Source organism: Odocoileus virginianus, chromosome 7 (assembly GCF_023699985.2).
Source record: "Odocoileus virginianus isolate 20LAN1187 ecotype Illinois chromosome 7, Ovbor_1.2, whole genome shotgun sequence".
Taxonomy (NCBI): Eukaryota; Metazoa; Chordata; class Mammalia; order Artiodactyla; family Cervidae; genus Odocoileus; species Odocoileus virginianus.
In genome coordinates this window covers 73,856,670-73,876,511 of record NC_069680.1, presented here as the reverse complement: position 1 = coordinate 73,876,511, position 19,842 = coordinate 73,856,670, and the positions used below count along the sequence as shown (strand labels likewise).

At 46.0% G+C, this 19,842-nt stretch overlaps 1 protein-coding gene across 2 annotated transcripts in view; it reads left to right on the top strand.

Annotated features, from left to right (window-relative positions):
- The window catches only part of GRID1 (glutamate ionotropic receptor delta type subunit 1), a 665,624-nt gene that overhangs the window by 298,932 nt on the left and 346,850 nt on the right, over positions 1-19,842 (top strand). The window lies entirely within an intron of this gene.

Here is a 19,842-nt window from a genome sequence, read left to right as displayed (position 1 = left end):
TGGTCCAGGCACTTGGCATGAAGTCACACATCAGCCCTCACAGTAACCTTGCAAGGTAGATAGCATTACTATGACCATATCAATTTCTGGATGAGAAACCTGCCTAACACCAGGTGCCGCTAGTAGATGGCCGAGTCAGGATTCCAGTCCCACAGTCTGATGGCCTTGATCATTACGCTCCTGAGGCCCAGCATCTCTCCCTTCACACTACGTTGAGTAATTAATTGTTAATAACACTTTTCCAGACGCCCAGTCTTGGCCATTGACAGTCTGTTCCCCTTCCAGGAAAAGAAGTAAATCTTTGCAAACTCTTTTGTGGTTCAAAGCTTGAACAGTAGATTTGATGATATTTCTAAATGCCTTGAGCCCCTTGTTCCATCCCAGAAAGTGGTGTCAAAAGGGCACTTTTAGAATTCACTCTGATTGCATAAGTACTTATAATAATACATCTGTAATTTGTGACATATATTTTCTAAGCAAAATATAGTAAGCCATGCTTCAGGGAACACACTGTGCTGCTGTACTAATTAATTTGTCAAGTTGTAGCTAATTATAAAATGCAGTGTTGCTTATTTTGATTTGTAATATAGCCTACATTGTTTGAAGCACTTAAATGGGAAGTGGCAGAGTGTGGGGGAGGAGGTTCCCTCCAGGCTGTCAGAGCCCTGGCCTGGGTTATCCACGTTGTGAACTGTGAACGTGTGTTCCAACCACACTCACCACTCCGGAAGATCAGAGGTCCTTTTGGACTCCAAGTTCCTCTTTCGGGCCATTCTTCTCCCAACAAGTGGACAGCAGAAGGCCCCCTGCTTGTCAGCTGCTGAATACACCCACCTGGATATGGTATTTTAAGAAGGGCTCATGAGGGAAATTCCCTAGTGGTCCAGTGGTTGGAACTCCATGCTTTCACTCTCATGGCTGCAATTCCATCCTTGGTCAAGGAAATAAGATCCTCACAAGCTTTGTCATGGGGCCAAAAGAAAAGAAAGAGAAGGGCTTATGAGCCCTTTCAAACCGAAGACCTTGATTCCCAAGCCCCTTGGGACTGAAAGGCCAGACGCGGTCACTTCCTATGGGTCTCTGTTGGCCACAGGGTGTCAGGGGAACTGACTCTGGACTTCTGCCTAGGGTTTCTTGGGGTTGGAGGTGATGAGGATGTGGTCAAAGTGCCAGAAGCCCCTTTCCAAGACTTCTGAGGCCAGAGTTCCTTGGGAGATTCACCAAAATGCAGGATTTGGTGTTTGTAGTGAATCCTTAAAGCTTGATTTTGTCAGCATGTTGAGAGGGACTCTTCTCATACCAAGGGAAGAAGGACAAGCTCATACTAAGGAAACTCCCAGCTAAGGAAAACCCTGTGTGACCCCAGGCCAGGCTACCTGGGGTGCAAATCCATAACTCTTGTCTGCCCAGGGAGCTCTGTCTCACTGTGGGAGCATCACTTGTCTGGGCCATCACCCAGGACCCACCTGCCCCGGGCCTGGCGTGCTCAAGTTGGGAGCCCTGGGCACTCTCTCCTTGGTAGCGTTTGCATATGCCCCTAACTTCTGCCTCTTGGTGCTTCCTTCCATGGGTTTCAGGCTTATCACTTCGCTTCTCTTTCCCAAACTAATTAGAATACATTTGGTGAGGTGCCCTCACAGCCTTGCCCTTTGGGGTGGATCGTAGGATGCTCCCCTAGGCTTCAACCTGAGGCTTCCACCCCAGGTGTCTGATGATGTCAGTTTTCTGATATTTCCCCATATTTTTCTGCCCCAATGTTATTCTATCAAAACAACTGCTATTTTCATTGGAGTGTATATCTCAGCTTATAAATATGTGCATATTTACCTGCTCAGTCTCTTGAGTCACGTCCAACTCTTTGCAACCCTATGGACTGTAGCCCACCAGGCTCCTCTGTCCATGGGGTTTTCCAGGCAAGAATACTGGAGTGGGTTGCCATTTCCTACTCCAGGGGATCTTCTCATCCCAAGGATTGAACCTGCATCTCTTGTGTCTCCTGCATTGGCAGACAGATCCTTTACCTGTTTATTAATATTTATATGTTTATTTATTTATGCTTATTGTCTCCCTCTCAGACTACATCTATTTTGTTCATTAGGACATACCTGGTGCCTAGTCCAGGGCCTGGCACCTAGTGGGTGCTCAATAAAATAGTATTTTGTGCATAGAAAGTTTAGCCCTGAGAGAGGACCCCAGGGATACCTCACTGACCTGCTGGACGCCGCAGGCCCCATTTATGGCACTTGCCTGGGACCTGTGGGCATCCAAATGGGGCTGAGTCCCACCCAGCACACTCCCACTGCCAGTGTTTTCGTAGTCAAGAGGGTACTTGATGGAATTTAAAGCCTGCAAATTTAAAACAGACACGTGGGAACACTATTTTTGGCAACATACAATTAATCAACCTTCGGAACTCAATTCTGCAGGATATCATTGAAGCAAATAATTCAGCATGGCTAGGGAGGGGATCAGAAACCTCTCTGAATAAGAATAGCATCTGTTGGCAAGGAGCGTTCCTTTCCAAAGAAATCTGTCCCAGGGTTGGTAGGCAAAGTCTTACCACCAGCTGTGATGGAGGGATCACAGACCTATTAGAAGAAAGAGGATAAAATAAGAGAGGCTGGTGAGAGGGTGGGTGCAGCCACTGCCCTTTGATTGGCCATGGAGAGAAGCCCTGGCCTAAGACAGCCCAGTTCCCAAAGGTTCTTGAATAACCATGGTCCCTGACGGCTAGAACCTAGACTCAATGAGCCCCCTATGATTCCATCCTTCCATCCATTTGTCTATCCATCCGTCCATTTATTATCTATCTGTCTATCAATCCATCCTCCCACTTGCCCATCTGTCCTTACATCCAAGCACAATGTGGGGATAAACAGGTGAAAAGATAGATAAGACCCTTGAGCAAGAAACTCATGTCCACTAAGGGAGACCAAAGAGAAACAGGCAAATGCAATGGTTGCATAATGAGTGTAATTACTGAGGACCTTTAAGATGCTTTGGGAGCCCAGGGGAGGGACTCGTTACCAGAAATTGAGACTTCAGCCTGTTCCTGAGAAGCAGTGTGTTATTGTGGGAAGAATATTTGCTTTGGAACATGCCAGAAATGGATTTTAATCCTGGCTCTGTCATTTATGATTTGAGTGACAGTGAGCAAATTATGGAGCCTCTCAGAGCTTTAATCTTCCTCACCTTTAAAATGGAGACGGTGATGTCCAGCACAGTGCTATAAGGAGTTGGTGAGATGTGGTCTGTGAAGGGCTCAGCTGAATACCTGCCATTAGTAGCTGGGTGTTAAATTTTGGTATCTTTTTCTCTCTTTGTCCTGTGCAAATCCTCTCTTTGGTTAATTTGTTTATAAAATACAGATCCTGTTTAAACATGTTTATATATCCCATATTTTACACATACACACTCACACGCATCCATAGAATTTAAAACTCTCAGTTCAGCATTAAAGCTTTCCATTTTCCTTGGCAACTCAAAAGGACATCTGTTACCTTGATGCCATTAGCTGTGTTAGCACACGTATAAGTACCTCGTTAAAAAAAATCAAATATTAACACACATAGCGGAGCCTTGGGCTTTCTATTTGATTACTCTGAAGGGTAAGTTTACTTAATATAAGCAAATTTATAATTCTGAAGTTGTAAATTTGAATAGCACAGTTCCCAGAAAACTTTCTTCCCATAATCCAAGTGTAGACATAAAATCCATATTTTCTGTAGAGAGACACCACGATATTCAAATGGGGATGAGGTGATACAGGGTGATAATCAAAGTCAGCAGGAATGCTGTTAGCACCTTTTAACACTGGAGTCAAGATGATGAGATTTGGAATGTGTTGCTGTGATAGGAAGTGATTAACATTTCTCTCTTGTGGTACCCCCAGCAAGTGATGGGAGAGAGCTAGCATTCTCGCTTGCCTGGTAGCTGGGCCAACCTGGAGACCCAGTCCCTCTTGAGAGGGCTTGGGGAAAGAGGGGAGAACCCATAAACATGGGGCCATGGGAAGGAGGCTGTAGTCTATGTGTCTGGGGGCTGCTCTGGACTATCTTAGGGTCCATGCTTCTGTGGACAAGGGCTAGGCTGCTGTCATTTTACCAAAGCTTCAGGAGATATCCACAAAGGCCTAGGTTGGATTTTTTTTAGTGAAGCTCAATTCTCATCTTGTCTGCACCAAATTTCTAGCCTGCCTTGGCTGTCTGTTTTCCTCTCCACCCATGGACAGTACAGAGGCTGAAGCATCATTCATATTAATGGGCCTCCCATTGTTTGCTGTTCTAGTTTTCTCTTTCCTTCTCAGGAGCCTGCCAAGCAGGGCACCATGTGCTCATGGGCCCTTAATAAATGTTTGATGATGATAATTAGATCATGGGCAGTTTGTTACCATAACATTTATTTTTCACATTTTTCTTAGAAATGGTATCTGTCTTCAGCTCTGCTTGACTCAGGACAGTGATTTCAATTTCTACAAAGAATGTGGCTCAGAGTGTCAATTCATTGTTGAACAAAGAGCAAAGGTTTTAGAGCCTCATGGCCTGGGCTCACATTCTTGGTTTTTCTACTTTCTGGCTGGATAAAGGTAGACCAGCTTGAATTTCTGGCCTTGAATAAATGGTAAAGATGCCAATATATCTAAAGGCAATTCTGATTCCCTAACCTCGTTGAATATATAAAATCCCTTCCCAGAAGTGGGAAACTTGGGAAGTGCTCTGACTATGGATATATTTTGAAGGCAGATTGATAGCGTTTGCTGACAGTGTGGATGTAGGTATTGAGAGGAATAGGCATCAAGAGTCAAGGACTGGGCCATCGACTTTGGTTTGAGCAATGAGGATGGAGTGGCCATTTCCTGGGGTGAGGATTGCAGAAGAGTGGATTTGAGAGATGTGAAAACTAGGAGTTTGGTTTTGGCCATGCTAAATTTGAGGTGCACCTTGGACATCAATTTGGAGGCTTAGAGGAGTCAGTTGGGTTTGCTACGCTAGGGTTGGAGGGAGGTCAGGGCTGCAGATACAGTGTCAACAGCATCACAGACTCAAAAAGCCAGGATACCAATGAGACCCATAGGTGAGGTGGGGAGTGAAGGGGAAGAAGAGAAGAGGTCTGGGGATTGGACTCAGGAGGACTGATTGTAAGGACTGAAGATGGGAGCCTAAAACAGTCTCTTTTTTGCCTCTCATCCCTGAGAATTCATGGGATTTCTTTTGACCTTTGACTATTTCAGTTCAGAAGTCTCCTACTCAAAGACCAGGGATGCTTTCTAAAAAGTGTGAATGTTTTTCTCATGATAAGGCAAACATTAGTTACAGAATTGTCATGTGAGATGGATGATGATCCCTTTCTCATGGCTCCTGAATTCCTTCTGCCAGACCAGGGGTGCCCCAGGACCCTGGGCACTGACTGAGGGTTGGTGCCAAGGGGAGCCCTAACCCTTCTGATTGTGTTGTACTCTGGTAAGTTTTAAACATCACTCTCTCCACTTCTCTGGATTCAAGCCCTGCTCTTCTATGTGACTCTGCAGAAGAATAGCTAAAGACACCAATATCTAAAGACACTTCTTACTGTTCCTAGTCCAGACAGCACATGTCCATTTTGCTGGCAGGGAGGTGAGGGCCAGTTCAGTGGACTGGCTCACCTTAAATCAAGGAGTAACTCAGGACAGAGACCTGGGCTTCAAACCCCTTGGCCTAGAACCCCAGTTCCATAACATTTCATTCCCTTCCCAGAATGATGGAGGTAGAACTGCCCCCCGAACCTAACATACAAGGACAGAACATGTATGTGCGTTCCCAGTCATGTCCAACTCTTTATGATTACGTGGACTGTAGCCCACCAGGATCCTCTGTCCATGGAATTTTCTAGGCAAGAATACTGGAGTGGGTTGCCATTTCCCACTCCAGGGGATCTTTCTGACCCAGGGAATGAACCTGCGTCTCTTGTGTCTCCTGCATTGGCAGGTGGATTATTTATCACTGCGCCACCTGGGAAGCCCCCATATAAGGACAGGAGCTTCATTTATTCCTAGAGAGGCATTAGTACTCAGTTTGATGGAGCAGGAAGCATCAGGGACTATGGGAGACAAGCGGGAGCACGCTAAGATGGCTTGGTGTTGATAATTATACTATCAAGGAAGCTTTGCCTTGTCACACAGGGGGCATCATTGGAGCCAGACACACCTGGGGGCTGAATGCTCACTCAGTCTCTCATTAGCTGTGTAATTTGAGACAAGTCAGTTTATCTCTTTGAGCCTGAGTTTTCTCATCCATGTGACAGGGAATGTTAACTCCTACCTCAGAGGGTGGTTGTAAAGATCAAGTCAGAAAAAGTAGATAACGGAGCCAGCATAGCGCCTGGTAGGAATCCGGCACTCCCTCAGTGTTTATTCTCGTTCCTCATCTATATGCAGCCAACAAGAAGTTCATGATGATAAAAGTTAATGATGAATAGTTTCTGTAATGACTATTGTAATAGTGTGAGGGTGGATTTAACATCAATAAATCAATTAGGAAGCCTAAGCTGAGAAAACACAAGGTGGTGCCTGATGTGTAGGCAAAACAAAGAAGGTGTGTATGAATGGAAGAGCCGCTAGCTGCTGGCTCTACCAGAAGAAATCTTGGTTTCTTGGAAGAAATCTTGGAGAAGCAGGTCTAGACACCTTAAGGATGATATGATATGAGTTAATGAACACAGAACCCTGCAATTGAAGCAATATTGTCGCCATCCTTGAAAATCAGATAAAAGTTTCTAGCGGCCCTATTCACTGTAGGCAAAAAGGGGAAGCACCCTGAATGTCCATTAACCATTGAATAGATAAATAGAATGTGGTCTGTCCACATGTGGAATATTATTCAACCATAAAAAGGAATGAAGTGCTGATAAATGCTACAATTAGGATGAAACTTGAAAACATGTGAAAGAAACCAGACATCAAATGACAAATATGATTTGTTGTATGATTCCATTTATATGCAGTGTCTGGAATAGGCAAATTGATGGAGACAGAAAGCAAGTTAGTGGTTGCCAGGGCTGGGGAAAAGGAGACCTGGCGAGTGATTGCTAATGGATACAGGATTTCCTCTTTGGGTGATAAAAATATTCTGAAACTAGATGCAAGTGACAGTTTCATGATATTGTGAATGCACTAAGTGTCATTGAATTGGGCATTTTAATGTTGCTAAATGGCTAATTTTATGTTATGTGTATTTTGCCTTAATAAGAAAAATAATCAGATAAGGGATTCTGGAATTTTACCCTAAAGGCGTTCGAGCAGGTTGCTACCTCCATGTGGAGCTTTTTTTCATGTTTCTACCTGCCCTTCTGTGGGCCAGACACAGACCGGAACACTTCAGACACGATCTTCACAGCAGCTCTTATGAGGGAGATGTTAGTCCCGCTTCGTGGACCAGGAAGGTGTGGTTGAGAAAGTGTCGTTCATTTTCTCAAATCACAGAACTAGCCCACGCTGAACTGTCTTTCAGACCGACTGTGTCCATCTCCACACTAGGGCTGGACTTGCCACCACAAGCACCAGCCTTTTGTTAACCACCATAGTCATTGCTGTTTATCAAACTCTGGCTGTTTGTTGGGCTCCGTGCTAGGTCTCAGCTGCTTTCTCCCCATCTGGGTTCACTTCTGGGTCCCCTGTGCTTAGCGCAGCATGTGATATCTGGCAGCGGGTAGAAACTGAGTGTGTGTCTGATAAACACATGTCAGGTTTTTGTCATAGAGATTGGTGACTTGTGGTAGACTACAGGCTGGCTTGATGGAATGGCTTTCTCTTTGACCCCATTCATACGAGTGATTTCTACAGAAGTGAACCTGACTCCTAATTTCTCTGAAATAAAGCTTCTTGAAACCCTTATCCTCCTTTTCCCTGAGACTTGGCACCCACAGCATACCAACTAGTTGAAAATTATTTCTCTGTTCAGAAATGGACAATTTGATATTGTAAATTTTGAAAATTAACAAACTGTTGAAGGATCAGTGCTCTATGAGTGGTGGCAGAAAATGAGCACTTTAGGTTTTGTAAGAGCAATGTATGTATATGTGTATATCAGCTATTACCCATTGAATACAAGCATCTGTCTACAACCTGCCATCTATATGCAAATAGTTTGTGGTATGGTGCATATATCCTCCACAAACAGTGTGAAATGTATATAAATTATGCAATAATATAGATGTGGCACATATGTTAGTTTGAGCTGATTGTCGTCAATACTCTGGGCATAGATGGGTTTGTGATGGGTGTGTTAGCAACACATTTGCAGGCCTGGGAATGACAGGGGAGAGCTGGGTAGCAATGTAGCCCAGGGGAGGTGGCTGGCTGCCTGCCTTGGGGCGCAGAGGGCTAGACCCCAAGGCAGAAGTCTTAGATGCACGATCCCTAGGCCAGGGGCCTGGCGTTCAGTTTGGCAGACCTGAAATTCAGGTATATGGGGGCCCTGGCAGAGGGTAGGAACTGAGTGTGTGTCTGAGAGATAAATGTCAGAAAAGGACACCAGGGAGTGAATGGGCCAGAGGCATGGTTCTAGGTTAACTGAAGTGCTGAGGCTGGATTATTCATAGTTAGGAACCCAGTGTCAGCTGGGTAAGAGTCTCACCTAGGTCGAGTAACATGGACTGCCTTTGCTGACACAGTCCAGAGCATGGGCATCAAACCCTTCTCTGGATTCAAAACCCAGCCTGGCACTTCCTGGCTGTGTGTGGGATCCCTGGGGGGGGAGATGCTTACCTTCTCTAAGGGTCTGCTTTCTCTGTAAAATGAGGAGAGAACAGATCTTCTCTCAGGGTTGTGGTGGGAACCAAATAAATACCATACGAAAAGAACTTGGCCTGTGTAATTAGTGCCTGTTGGCAGGTCCCATGACTGTGACTCTGACTGCAGGGAAACTCCACAGGGAAAGCTGGTTCTAATGAGAAGACTGCTTGGTCTCCCTATCAGAGCTGGTAACCAGTGGCCCCACCAGTGACCAGTGAAGTGGGATGCAGCCATCTCCACTTTAGGGCTGGCCCCACATCACACAGTCCAGACACAAGGGAACTGATAAAATCCCTATTTCTGAGGACCTCCTCTGTGCTGGGCACTAAGTGCTTTATATGCACTTGTGACCTATTGCCTGCCAAATGGAGAGGTGATCCCATTACTATCCTGGCCTATAGCTGAGGGGGCTGCAGCTCAGCGAGTGGAACTGTGTGCCCAGGTCACGGAGCTGATCAGGGGGAGCCAGGTTTTGAGTCCAGTCCTATCTGGGTCGAGAGTACACTGCTCTGTGGCCATCTCCTCCTATCAGGGCAGCCTCTCTCTGAAGAGTGCTGGCCACGCGGGGGGTGTCTTTCTGCATCTTGAGCCCCTCTCATCACATGCTCTGTGTTTAAGGACATTTCAAACCACTGGTGTTCTTTCAGGTTTTTGCTTATTGAAATTGATATAAATTCCCCAGGCCTGCATTCCTGGGTTTAGCCTGGTATAAAAACCCCTGGGTCTCAGGTGACATCTTGGGATGCCTGGGCTCATGTGCTCTCTGGGTGTTTTCCTCGATCATGTCTTGGCAGGTGGTGCTGAGGATCTCTCTCCTTCTCTAGGCTCCCTGTGCTGGGAGCTGCAGCCCCCTGTATGCTGGGACCAGCAGTGAGTGATGAGACAGGGCTGGGTACCCAGAGAGGAAGCCACCAGGGGCAAGAGGGAGATGCACTCTGGCCCAGCAGGACACTGTAAGGCTGCCAGGAAGCAGCCTGGTGGCCACAAGGATGTCTGGACTGTAGCCAGCTGGAGAAGTGGGGCTCAGAGCTGGGGACGTCATTTGCTGGGAGGAGCTCTGCACCTTGCTCCTATGTGCTCACCTTGTGGATTCCTTGAGGACCTTGCACTGAAGTTTCTCATGATGCCTTCTTATGGAACACAGGGTACCATTTAGAGCATCACATAGGTAAATTTAGCCAAGTGTATTTTGGGCCAATTGAAGTTGTAGGCATGCTGCCTGGGGAAAAAATAGATCTCCTCGTATTTGATGTGTGACACATGAGAGCAATGGAGAAGCCCGTGCACCCCATCCTGCACCCAATCCCAGTTGCTATGTGGGGTCCAAGGGCTGGCTCCCACATTATTCTGCTTCTCATCATCACTTCAGAGATGTATAAATGTGTCGTTCCTGCCAGATGACTGGGCGATTGTAGAAAGGGGTGGCAGAGAGGGAGCAGGAAGATTTTTCTGCAGGATAGTAACCAGGTCTAGTCTCTGCCCACCAGTCTTGGAGCTGGGTGCTCTCATCACAGATGACCCATTCTAGCTGTTGCTTTGCCTCCGGTGGCTTCTGGACTGTCAGAGTGTGAACACCCACCTCCTTCTCATTGTGCTGTTGGAGGGTAGGGACCCTTGATAGGGAAATCTGACAGCTTATAACATCTCCTCCCCCTGGAAACATAAATGGCTGGCCTTGGACAAGGGTGGACCACAGAGGGTAGACTGAAGGGGAAAAAAGAGGAAAGCAGTAATTTAGCACAGTTAGTAACTGCATGCTTATTCTGTGCTAGGCATTCAGACATGGTTGTGATTATTACTTTGTTTTTCTTAAAGTACACATGAGCCAACTTTTAAAAAAATATTTATTCACTTATTTTTTATTTGGCTGCATCGGGTCTTAGCTGAAGCACTCAGGGTCTTCACTGTGTCACATGGAGTCTTTTGCTGCAGCGAATGGACTCTCTAGTTGTGGTATGTGGGCTCAGTAGCCATGGCTTGGGCTTAGTTGCTCCATAGCATGTGGGATTTTAGTTCCCCAACCAGGGATTGAACGGTATCCCCTGCATTGCAGGGCAGATTCTTAACCACTGGATCACAAGGGTGGTCCTGTGATTATTACTCTTTTGTCTGTGAACTTGTGCATTTGTTTTTTGCTATAGCCTAAGTAAAAGCTGGTCCAGCACAGAAGTGGGAGGGGACTAATTTGGGTCATGTATATGGTCAGAGTAATTGAATGTAGGGAGAGAGGAGACAGGTGAGACCTAAAACAGAGGCTGGGGTGAGGCCTGGGTGCCCCTTGTGTGACTGTGTAAGTGTACACAATTCACAGAGACTAAGAAGGTGGCAGGAAGAATGTGTTTGGCCAGGGGGAGATGCAGAGTCTAGCCGTGGGTGTTTTGGGTGTGCGGGGTTGGTGTGGTGTTGGCCTGCAGATGTTTTCAGTAAACAGATGGTACTAAAAAAATGGTGTTCAAGAGAGAGCCCTGGCCAGGAGGCCTGGGTCTATAGGTAGTGATAGCAGCAGTGGGCACGGAGCAGGTTGTTGAGAGAGTCTAGGAGGAAAACGGACTCAGGGGCAGAGCCAGAATAGATGAGCTGGGTGGAGGCAGTGAGAGGTCAAGGGCATCCTTGCAAAACGAGATCATTATAGAACTTAGCTTGCGGGGTTGTGAGAGTTCAATGAGGTATGCAGTTTGGGGTGCTTATCGCAGAGTGCCAGACCCTGAATTGGCAGACTAGGCCTGTGGCTGCTGTGGGTTTTGGCTTCAGTTGGTCTCTCCAGCCTTCCTTGGGGCACACCTTTCACCTTTGCTCAGATGTTAGTGGGTGGGGAGCTGGGACTTTTGACTATGTCCCTCTGGGCAGAGCAGACCTTAGATACAGCAGTACAAGGGAATGAGGGGACCAGCCCAGAGCTGGATGGGAAGCTGGGAGGGCTGAAGTCAGTCTGCCCGGGAGGCAGTGGTTAAAACCTATAGGCCTCCCCACTGTGTGACCCTGCTTTGAACCCTCATCTCTTAACCATCTTGCATATCTTGCAAAAGGCATTTGCCAGACTGCTCATTCCCCAGTAGTCTAGCAGCCTTGAACTAGCCATTCAAGGAGACTTTGGGAAAGAAGGAACTTCAGAGCCACCCTGACTTTTCCACTTTTAATTGACTTTGGCATCATGGGGATAATGGCCATCCTGGGCCAAAGCAGGCACCGAATGGACTGTGGGCCTCCCCTTCCTTGCCCTGGGGTCCTGCTCTGACCAGCACAGGAGCCACCAGCCACGTTTGGTTGATCAGCACTTGAAATGTGGCAATGGTACTGAGGATTTTTAATAATATTTAATTTTAATTAAATTTTAAAAGCCGACATCGATTCAAGCATTAGTAAAATTTTAAGTGTGTTTGGAACAACTTGATTACATGACTCTACTTTTCTAAAGGTAAATTTTATGAAATCTAAATTTGGATCAAGTGTTTCTGATGAAAATTTAGCACTGAGATGTGCCATAAATGTAAAATACACATCAGTTGAGGACTTAGTATGACTGTAAAATATCTTATTAATAATTTTTTATTGATTACATGTTGAAGTGATATTTTTGGATACATTGGGCTAAATGAAATCTGCTGCTAGAATTAATTTCCCATGTTTCTTTTTAAGATGGCTACTAGAAAGCTAGAAACTGGAAAGACCTGGCTTAGCTTCCCGTCTGAGAATCCCGTGGCTCTGGGCTTTACTTAGAGACTATGTCATGGGGATGGATGAGAAAGTTTTGCAAATTTGGAACCGACATCGATTATAATTCAAACTCTGGACTTTGGGTGCTAATGTTGTGTCAGTGTAGCTTCATCAGTTGTGGCAGGGGGACCACTCAGTAGATGATGTTGCTAATGGGAGAGGCATGCTTGTGTAGGGGCAGAGGGTAGGTGGAAATTCTATTTTCTGCTCAGTTTTGCTGTGAACCTAAAAACTTTTCTAAAACTTTAGGCAGAAGAGTAAGGAAAACAAACAACAAACAGAACACAACAAGACATCTCAGAGTGCTGTCAATGTTTCAGGGGCAAATAAATTTGCTCGGTTAATCACTAATACTCAGGGAAGGTGCCTGTTCATCAAAGCGTCTCATCATCAGAGCATCCTTGAGGCTGCCCATCTACACAGCACAAGACAGAGCTGCAAGCAGAATTTACCTGGCCCGTCAAGAAGTCTCTCCTGAGACTCTCACCATGAAACCCAGAGAGGCCCAGAAAGAAAGACAATCCCTTTTCTTAATTTGGCTGGCCTCTGTATTGGAGATCAAGGCCTCAAATCAAACCCTGCGATTACAGGTGAATTCCATCCAAGCTTCGATCACAGATGTGCTTATGGAATTCTAGAGCAACTTTCAGATCCTTTGATCCTCCTCCCAGGCAGGCTGGTCCAGGGCTACGTTAAGCATGTTTGAGAATCAGGAGGCAAAAACACCTTGGATAATGGTCCCCGAGAGTTCTAGTGGGGATGCTAGTATTCAGTTTCCCCATCTCTGTATATTCCTCTATGAAAACTCACAAGTCTTGAGGACTTTTTTGCACTTTTCTGTTTACCTATTCTACTTCAGTAAACATAGCTTCTCTAACAAAAGCCTCCAGAGTTAGCTGTCGCTGTCTTCAGACCCATGAGGAGCCAGGAGAATGCGGCTTCCAGAATGGCCTTCCAACCTCCGCTGGGAGACTTGGCTGCCTTGCTGGTTTTGCATGCTGGGGATCGGTAGTCTGGCTGAAATGACATGATATTTTAGGATTGTACAAATAGCAGGGATAAAATTAATGATGACGGATGACAAAGTACTTTCTACTATTTTTCCTGTGTCTGTTACTTCCTCTGACCCACAGTCACCTTCACAGACCTGACTTCATTTTAATAGGCTGGAAATGGAGGCTTAGAAAAGTCAAGTAACTTCAACAAGGTCACTCGGCAAGGATTTGACTTCAGTTCAGCTCAATTCTCCTGGGTCCCACAGGCTGCACTCAGCACCACCCAAGGGGCCCTGCAGGCTGGAGCTGAGTGGGTGGACTGCTCATCTTAAGCTGAGCTAGTTTGTCAGTGGCCAGGAACCATCCTGCCAGTCACAGGGGATCGGAGCAGTCAATTCAGCTTTTGTTCCTCTCCCATGTTGCCCGTCCTTCCTCCTGTCTGGCACTTTACAAATGAGCGAGGGATTTCCCCGCCTTTCGCCTTCTAAAGTCAACTAATTTTTCTCCCACATTAAAACAAGTTTGCTCATAAGAGGATCTGCGCCATCTCGCCTCTGCCTGTGCGTTACTAGCCCTTGGAGGTGAGTAGGCAGAATGCTAAATGAGCTCCCTTGACGTTACACCTGAGACATGTTTGTGTTATAAATGGGTACAAATTGAGTTTGGTTTTAGGTGATGTACGATGTCTGTCACGTTTTCCCCTGTGGTAGGACAGCTAGAGGAGAGCTAATTTGTTTGGAGTTGGGCATTTCCAAGCCTTTGGTGGGTTTAGGATCACCGTTTCCCCAGGATGGAGCCGGCAGTGTGGGGTGGGGGGCTGTCAGTGAGCGGATCACTGCCACCAGCATGCTCTGCTCATGCTGCTGACCCTTGGCAGCCTGCCCAGAATGGCTGGTAGCCCTGACCAGATGTGTCTCTGCTTTCTTTTGGCCTTGGCTTTGAGTCAGACAGATCTCTGTTTGAATCCTGATCTGCTTATAATGGCAAGTCATAGAGCATCTACCTGAGTGCTAAATTTCCCTGGAGGTGTCTGGGAGGAGCACATGAACATCTGACAAGGGTCTGGCCAAGGTATTCCATCCACATGGATGGTAAGAGCCGCTGGGTTGGAGTAAGCAAACTGGTTGGTTTGCTTTCATGGGCAAGAAAACGGGAAGAATCTTGTGTTGTGGAGTAGTCCTCCAGTCCCCAGGAGCGGAAGGTTGCTGCCTGCTCCCTGATGGGGATGCTCTGACCTTCCTGGTCACAGCCTGGGGCTGAGGCATGGGGGTGTGGCTTGCCATTGTGGTCCCTGTGGGCGCACTGTCACATCAAGGGGATAGGGTGTCTGTGCAGAGGGCGGCTGTGAGGCAGGGCATGCAGTTATTAGCACTGAGGTCAGGGCTCTGCAGGGGTGACTAGGCCTCCTGCAGTGTGGAAGCCGAATCTGGTCCGGATGGGTCCCAGTGGGCTTCTGGGGCACAGCCAGGCCTGTGGCTCAAGCTGTCCACATCCCTCCCTCTGCACTCTCATGGGGGCGAGAAGGCTCCGCTCTTCATTAGAGATGCCTTCCTGTCTGATAGGAGCTGCTGTGTCCTTCATTGTCCTTGTGGTCTGGCATCAGTATTAGGTCTCATGATCATGCATCCTGATTTGGGGTTTGCAAACTCCTCACTCTGCATCTGGACTATGTTTTGGAGGAGTGCCATGGAGGGCTGGATGTGCATGCGCTCTTGGGGTTTCCCAAGTGCAGAAAACATCTGGTTGCATCCTGAGAAAGGCAAGGACAGTGTGGATCATGTTGGAACCCTGGGTCTGTGGCTGGTGGGAACAGTGGGACATGTGGTAGCCTTTGGCAGAGTGGCGAGACGGGGCTGCTTCTCTCAGTGACAGGCCAGTTTTGAGGGCGTGTTTGGGCTGTCTGTTCAGAGCTGGTGAGTTTCACAGGCTGGGGAGGGATCGCCTCTCTTTCCCAACAGCTCCGGAAGGCAGGGGCTCGGCCCAGATGAAGGCATGGGCACCTGCAGTCACGTTACCATGTGCCAAAACCAGCTGTTTGTGGTTGGCCTGGGAGCAGCAATAAAGAATCTAGACCAGTTGGAGTGAGAGACGGGTTGTCGTGCTGTGCTGAGAAAGCCGCCTATGTAACTGGATGCAGTTCTCCCAGACATTTTGGCACGGGGTGCTGTCTGTCTTGTAGTGTTGGCCGCTTCTCACAGGCCTGTCTTATCTCTCTACACAGAGTTGTGTGAGGCCAGAGAGCAAGGTGCTGCCTCTCACATCCATCATAGAGGCTCACAGAACTCTGACCAAGCTGGGTCATCTTTGGTATGTTTCTGTGAGAGGTTTCTGATGCCAGGGCTTGGTTATGGCTCGTGGCGTAAAGGAGCTCATGGGAAGTGTGTGTCCGCATGGCTGAGAGAATGGTCCTCCACTGAGTGGATGGGAGCAGCACACTTAAATATGATATCTATTGGGAATTCCCTGGAGGTCCGGTGGTTAAGACACCAAGCTTTCACTGCCAAAGGTCCGGGTTTGATCCCTGGTTGGGGAACTAAGATCCCACAAGCTCTGTGGCATAGCCTAAAAGAAAATAAAATATCTATTGCCTCTAAAATCCAAAGAGGTCCACCTTGTGTTGTGCCTCTTTATTAATGACCTGGTATACAAGGAATAGCATCTTGTTCTCTGTTTTCTAGAGCACATTCTTAAAGACCCCAGAACATTGGAACTCCAAAGAAGTTGACCAAGTCTGGCAGTTTCTATACTTTCATAGAAGTTATTGTCTACTGTATATACATGTGTCTTACCAAAGCACTTGATACCTGTTTATTTCTGTTCTCCACATTGTACCAGCATGAAGTCATCAATGTATTAGCGTGATGTTCTCCTAGATGATCAGACAGTCAAATTCTTGTGGACTGTGTAACTCAGAGACAGAAAATTGATATGGTCCTCAGGTAGGATAGTGAGGCTAACTCTTTCTAGTGGTTTTTTGTTTGTTGGGTTAGAGGGAAAAAAATACCAATGGATCAATAACTGCATACCAGTTGCTAGGGTCTGTATTGATTTGATCCAATAAGGAGACCATATCAGGAACAGCAGGACACAATTGGAGTCATCACTTGATTAAGTTGATGATAATCCACGGTCACTCCTTATGACTCATCTTCTGTGTCTGCCAACCTAGAAAGTTACATAAGGATGTGATTGGAATCCTTTGCTTTGCACTTTTCAAATATTTAATGATGATGCTAATTTCTCAGATTTCCTTGGGGATATAGCAGTGTTTTTGTTTTCTTATTTTGACAGGGAGGAGAAAATGGTTTCTGCTTTGCCCTTTCTGCCTTATTAGCCCTTAGTCGATTTTCAGAAAGTCAATTAGGAAGTTTATCTTATTGCTGAAGGTATCTGTTCTAAGCATTCACTCAGAAAATGGCCTGAGGTCCCTTGGATATTCTGTAAGGCTGATGTGGGTCAAAATTTGATTTTTTGTTTGACTTCCATTAGCCTCCATTCCAACTGATAGTCCCTATCAATGTCCCAGGTTTCTAGGAATTAGGAATAGCCAGGATTCAACATTCAATAATACTCAGTAGGTTATGGTATTTCCTTTTCTTCAGTGCAAAGTTATGTTGATAAATAGTTTCAGATCTCTTTAAGAAAGGCCAAGAAGAATATTCACAATACTTAATTGTGATGCTTCAGGGAGAGTTTAGGTCCTCCTCTCACTTAAAGAGTATAGGATCATTTATTTCAGATAAAAATTCTGTTTCTATTTTTATAGCTTATACAAGGACTCTCTCCTTCCCCCCAAATTATACAAATTAAGTAAGATCTTGGTGGGTCACCTGTTTACTTTTGTTTTGGGGACCTCAGAGTCAGTTAATCACAGTCAGCTATCCCAGGTGACACAGTGGTAAAGAATCCACCCGCCAGTGCAGCAGACACAAGAGACGTGGGTTCGATCTCTGTGTCAGGAAGCGCCCCTGGAGAAGAAAATGGCTACCCACTCCAGTATTCTTGCATGGAAAATTCCATGGACAGAGGAGCCTGGTGGGCTGCAGTCCATGGGATGGAAAAGAATTGGACACGACTAAGCACACACACAGATCCCTGTAGGGTGGAACATTCTGGTGACACCTCTTGTCCTGCTGCTCCTTCCAGGCACCAAGCTCGCTTTACCTCCAGGGTTTGGGTACTGCCACAGTACTGCCGCCTCTCTTCCCTCTGTTACACTCAGGATCCAGTTTCAAGACTGCATTTGAACCAGAACTTTATAGCTTGTAGATTCCAGGTACTGAAATGTTTAGGCACAAGGCTGGTGCTTCCCTCACCTTTGTATTTATCAGCACCTGGTGAAGGGCATGGCTTGTGGGAGTGTGGTTAAGGATAAGCAGAGGGAGATAACAGATGTCAGTGTTCTGTGGTCTTTGGGCTACTTCATCTACATTATGCCGAAGCAATTCCGGCATCTCAACCTCATTTAAAGTAGATCACTGTTGAGTTTAGACTCCTGTTAAATAGTTGAGCAAACAATCAGAACCACTCCCAGCTGTTTGAACTAAGACACTGAACTTAGAAGTCTGGTGAGTGCTTCCATATCAATGAACTAAGCCTGGTCTGAGATTGTCTCTCTCTTTGGTCTAACCCTCTTGGAGTCCATTCCTCTATGTCCATTCCTGGTGTAAATTAGCTAAGTCCTGCTATATTTGTGTGTGATCAAGACTTCTTCTCCCAGGCTTAACTTTGTAATTGTATTCCAAGAGAAGCTAGAATAATACTCTAGTTATAGATGAGGAAACACTGATGTGTGTGTCATACCGTATTATGACTACCTGATGAAGGGTCTCTCCCTTGCCAACAAGTGGGTCTAAAGAAAGCAAGTACCATCTTTGTATTTGTTTACTGCCACATTCCCAGTGTGTGGCATACTGTCTGGCACATTGCAATATTCAGTGATACTTGTTTAATGAATGAACAGCACCATGATATCCATTCTGGTGACTGCTCAGTCTCAAAGTGCCCCAGTCGGGATGGTAGTGAAACCGTTGTCACTTGGGTAAGAGGCCCTTCAAGGCTTCCAAGGGCAATCAGGGATGGCTTCCTGCAGGAGAGTTTAAGCTGTGAAATGAACTGAGTTTGTTTCTAAGTGGGTATGTGACAGTAGCCTGGGTCTTTTTGTTCTGGCTCTACTCTGCCTGCTATTCCAACCTGAATGAGGTAATTGTTGGTTTTAATTCACTATCTGGAGTCAAGGAAGTGGAAAGAGGTAGTAATATTTTTGTCTCAGTCTTCAGAGACCATTGAGACACAAGTTTTTAACCTCGTAACCTCTCTGCTCATTTATCTGAAAATGATTATGCCCCAGCTTCTGAGAATTATTCCCTTTTAATTCCTTCTGGTGTCTGAAACAGAGAATTTAAACAGCTTACAGACCTCAGCTTAGGTTAGGTTGGGTTAAGGAATGTCTGGATAATGTATCCATGTCCCTCTCTTTCCTGTATTCAGTTGTGTCTGACTGTGGCCCCATGGACTGTAGCCCACCCGGCTCCTCTGCCCATGGAAGTTTCCAGGCAGGAATATTGGTGTGGGTTGCTGTTTCCTACTCCAGAAGATCTTCCTGACCTAGAGATCTAGTCTATGTCTCTTGTGTCTCCTGCCTTGGCAGGCGATTCTTCTAGCACCACTTGGGAAGCCCATCCAAATCCCTAGTTCTTCAAAATTCTTCAGGAAAGTGAGAACTCCTTTTCAGGGGAAGAGCATAAACAATGCTTGGGAAACTGGAATCTAACAACAGCCTTTTCCGTTATTCCAGCAGTATTTACATTCCTTCATGGCAAGGAGGTTACCTCTTTTATCATTGCTTGTTCATTTGTCCTATAAACTCCTGATTATCCATCTTCAGCAGCGTGGCCTGGCTTTGTCTCAGGCAATCGGTTCCAGCAGACAGACTGATTAGAAGCCATTTCCTTCCCCAGTTCTGTAGCTTGATGTTCCTGTTATCTTTTATCATCAGGACTGGAGAATTCTCTGCCTGGATGCATACATAAATAAATATGGCTGCAGCTAAGCCTCCATCCTCTGCCATTTAAATCCCAACTTATCTCATTCCAGGATGCTGGTGTAGATATTTCATTTATGGCATTGGTTTGAGGAATGTCAGGAAGGACTTGCTGTTAAGAAAACTCTTATGCCATAAACATTTATGCCCTTTGCAAGGATGAGACCGCAGCGTTTGTCTGACCAGGGAAAGATAGATATTCTTTCAAAGATTTTTTTTTTCCCCACTTAAATTTTAGACCACAGAATTGGATTAATTGTCATCCTTGGTTTATGACACATTTTCGTTATTAATATGTGTAGCCAGAGTTAGTTATGTAGCAT